Source organism: Morus notabilis, unplaced genomic scaffold (assembly GCF_000414095.1).
Source record: "Morus notabilis unplaced genomic scaffold, ASM41409v2 Scaffold1232, whole genome shotgun sequence".
Lineage (NCBI taxonomy): Eukaryota > Viridiplantae > Streptophyta > Magnoliopsida > Rosales > Moraceae > Morus > Morus notabilis.
The window spans coordinates 4,671-9,340 of record NW_010366874.1 but is presented as its reverse complement, the minus strand read 5'-3'; positions in this window follow the sequence as shown (position 1 = coordinate 9,340).

The following is a 4,670-nucleotide window of genomic DNA, read 5'->3' as shown; positions in this document are numbered from 1 at the left end:
ACTCAAAAATTCACATTTCTGTTTATGTTTTGGAGTGTAAAATTAATACATGATATTTAGGAATTAATGCAACTAGTGGCACGAATTTTTGATGAATATTCAACTTTTTATGATTTTTTCTATTTTTCGTCTTTCAAAAATGACGTCAAAACATTCTGAAATTTTGCAGACACAATGCTTACATTTTTTTAAGCATGTCTGCAAAAATTAGCCTAAAAAATGAAAAGAGAAAAATGCCAAAAAGCCACCGGCATGCACAGTGGAGCGCCCAGGGCCGAAATTGGTCAAAAATTCATATTTTTATTTATTTTTTACGTTGTAAAATTAATATATGATTTTTAGGAATTAATGCAATAAGCGGAACCATTTTTTATGAATATTCTCTTTTTTATGATTTTCTCTATTTGTCGTCTTTAAAAAATAAAATAAAATAAAAATGGCGTAAAAAAATTCTAAAATTTTGCATACACGATGCTTGCATTTTTCTGAGCATGTCTGCAAAAATTGGCCCAAAAAATGAAAAGAAAAAAACGCGACAAAGCCACCGCCCCGCGTAGTGGAGCGCGCTGGAACTGAATTTGTCAAAATTTCACATTTTTATTTATGTTTTGCATTGTCAAATTAATATATGATTTTTAAGAATTAATGCAATAAGCGGCACCATTTCTTGATGAATATTCTATTTTTTATGATTTCCTTTATTTTTCGTATTTGAAAAATAAAATAAAATAAAAATGACGTCAAAAAATTATAAAATTTTGCATACAAGATACTTATATATTTCTGAGCATGTCCGCAAAAATTAGCCTTAAAATATGAAAAAGGAAAAACATGGTCAAAAAGCCATCGGCCCGCGTAGTGGATCGCCCAGGGGCCATAGTTGGTCAAAAATTCTCATTTTTATTTATGTTTTGCATTGTAAAATTAATACATAATTTTTAAGAATTAATGCAACAAGCGACATCATTTTTTTTTATGAATATTCTATATTTTTATGATTTTCTCTATTTTTCGTCTTGGAAAATTAAAATAAAATAAAAACGACGTTGAAAAATTCTGAAAGTTTGCAGATACATCCATTTTTCTGAGATGTCCACAAAACATCGACTTAAAAAATGAAAAAGGAAAAACAATGTTAAAAAGCCTCCGGCCCGCGTAGTGGAGTGCCTAGTGGCCGGAATTAGTCAAAAATTCTCATTTTTATTAATGTTTTGCATTGTAAAATTAATACATGATATTTACGAATTAATGCAACAAGCGACATCATTTTTTGATGAATATTCTATATTTTTATGATTTTCTCTATTTTTTGTCTTTAAAAAATAAAATAAAATAAAAACAACGTCGAAAAATTCTGAAAGTTTGCCGATACTTACATTTTTCTGAGATGTCCACAAAGAATGGACTTAAAAAATGAAAAAGGAAAGCCAATATTATAAAGCCTCCAGCTTGCGCTGTGGAGTGCCTAGTCGCCGGAATTAGTCAAAAATTCATATTTCTATTTATGTTTTGCATTGTAAAATTAATACATGATATTTAGGAATTAATGCAAGTAGTGGCACGAATTTTTGATGAATATTCTACTTTTTATGATTTTCTCTATTTGTCGTCTTTCAAAAATGACGTCAAAAAATTCTGAAATTTTGCAGACACGATACTTACATTTTTCTGAGCATGTCTGCAAAAATTAGCCTAAACAATGAAAAGAGAAAAACACCAAAAAGCCACCGGCATGCACTGTGGAGCGCCCAGGGGCCGAAATTGGTCAAAAATTAATATTTTTATTTATTTTTTGGGTTGTAAAATTAATATATGATTTTTAGGAATTAATGCAATAAGCGACACCATTTTTTATGAATACTCCATTTTTTATGATATTCTCTATTTGTCGTCTTTGAAAAATAAAATAAAATAAAAATGGCATCAAAAAATTCTAAAATTTTACAGACACGATGCTTGCATTTTTCTGAGCACGTCTGAAAAAAGAAAAACGATGTCAAAAAGCCATCGGCCCGCGCAGTGAATCGCCCAAGGGTTGGAATTGGTCAAAAATTCCCATTTTTCTTTTCATTTTGCATTGTAAAATTAATACATAATTTTTAGTAATTAATGCAACAAGCAACATCATTTTTTCATGAATATTATATTTTTTTATGATTTTCTCTATTTTTTGTCTTTGAAAACTAAAATAAAAAAACGTCGTTGAAAAATTCAGAAAATTTGCAAACACGATACTTACATTTTTCTGGGATGTCTGCAAAAGACAGCCTGAAAAAATAAAAAAAAGAAAAATATTGTCAAAAAGCCTCTGGCCTGCGCAGTAGAGTGCCTAGTGGCCGGAATTAGTCAAAAATTCACATTTCTATTTATGTTTTGCATTGTAAAATTAATACATGATATTTAGGAATTAATGCAACTAGTGGCATGATTTTTTTATGAATATTCTATCTTATATGATTTTTTCTATTTGTTGTCCTTCAAAAATAACGTCAAAAAATGCTGAAATTTTGCACACACAATGCATACATTTTTCTAACCATGTATGCAAAAATCGGCCTAAAAAATGAAAAGAGAAAAATGCCAAAAAGCCTCTGGCCCGCACACTGGAGCGCCCAGGGGCCGAAATTGGACAAAAATTCACATTTTTATTTATGTTTTGCGTTGTAAAATTAGTATATGATTTTTAGGAATTAATGCAATAAGCGGTACCATTTTATTGAATATTCTATTTTTTATGATTTTTTCTATTTGTCGTCTTTGAAAAATAAAATAAAATAAAAATAATGTCAAAAAATTTTAAAATTTTGCAGACACGATGCTTGCATATTTCTAAGCTGGTCTGCAAAAACTAGCCTAAAAAATGAAAAGAAAAAAAATGTAAAAAAGCCACCGGCCCGCGTAGTGGAGTGCCCAGGGGCTAAAATTGGTCAAAATTTACATTTTTATTTTTATTTTGCACTGTAAAATTAATATATTATTTTTAGGAATTAATGGAATAAGCGGCACCATTTTTTGATGAATATTCTATTTTTTATAATTTTCTCTATTTTTCACCTTTAAAAAATAAAATAAAATAAAAATGATGTGAAAAAATTACAAAATTTTACAGACACGATACTCACATTTTTCTGAGAATTCTCCCAAAAAAATGGCCTTAAAACTTGGCCACAAAAAATGAAAAAAGAAAAACATTGTCAAAAAGCCTCCAGCCCGCGCAGTGGAGTGTCTAGTGGCCGGAAGTAGTTAAAAATTCATATTTCTATTTATGTTTTGTATTGTAAAATTAATACATGATATTTAAGAATTAATGCATCTAGTGGCACCATTTTTTGATGAATATTATATTTTTATGATTATCTATATTTGTCGTCTTTCAAATATGACCTTAAAAAATTCTGAAATTTTACAGACACGATGCTTACATTTTTCTGAGCATGTCGAGAAAATTGGCCTAAAAAAGGAAAAGAAAAAAATGTGAAAAAGCCACCGTCCTGCGCAGTGGAGCGCCTAGGGGCCGAAATTGGTCAACAATTCACATTTTTATTTATGTTTTGGATTGTAAAATTAATATATGACTTTTATGAATTAATGCAATAAGCGGCACCATCTTTTATGAATATTCTATCTTTTATGATTTTTTCTATTTGTAATCTTTAAAAAATAAAATAAAAATAAAAATAACGTCGAAAAATTCTGAAATTTTACAGACACGATGCTTGCATTTTTTTGAGCACGTCTGCAAAAATTGGCCTAAAAGATGAAAAGAGAAAAACATGAAAAAGCCACCGGCCCGCGTAGCGGAGCACCCAGGGGCTAAAACTAGTCAAAAATTCACATTTTTATTTATGTTTTGCATTGTAAAATTAATATATGATTTTTAGGAATTAATGCAATAAGCGGCACCATTTTTTGATAAATATTCTATTTTTTATGATTTACCCTATTTTTTGTATTTAAAAAATAAAGTAAAATAAAAATGACGTCAAAAAATAATAAAATTTTACGTACACGATACTTAAATTTTTCTGAGCATGCCCACCAAAATTAGCCTTAAAAAATGAAAAAAGAAAAAAAAAATGTCAAAAACCCATGGGCCCGCGCAGTGGGTCACCCAGGGGCCGGAATTGGTAAAAAATTTTCATTTTTATTTATGTTTTTCATTGTAAAATTAATACCTAATTTTTAGGAATTAATGCAACAAGCGACATCATTTTTTGACGAATATTCCATATTTTTATGATTTTCTCTATTTTTTTGTCTTTGAAAAATAAAATAAAATAAAAATGATGTAAAAAAATTCTAAAAATTTACAGACATGATACTTATATTTTTCTGAGATGTCCGCAAAAAATGGCCTCAAAAAATAAAAAAGAAAAAACATTGTTAAAAAGCCTTCGGCCGGCGCAGTAGAGTGCCTAGTGGCCAGAATTAGTCAAAACTTCACATTTCTCTTTATGTTTTGCATTGTACAATTAATACATGATATTTAGGAATTAATGCAACTAGTGGCACGATTTTTTGATGAATATTCTACTTTTTATGATTTTCTCTATTTGTCATCTTTCAAAAATGACGTCAAAAAATTTTGAAATTTTACAGACACGATGCTTTCAATTTTCGAAGCATGTCTGCAAAAATTGGCCTCAAAACTGAATAGAGAAAAATGCCAA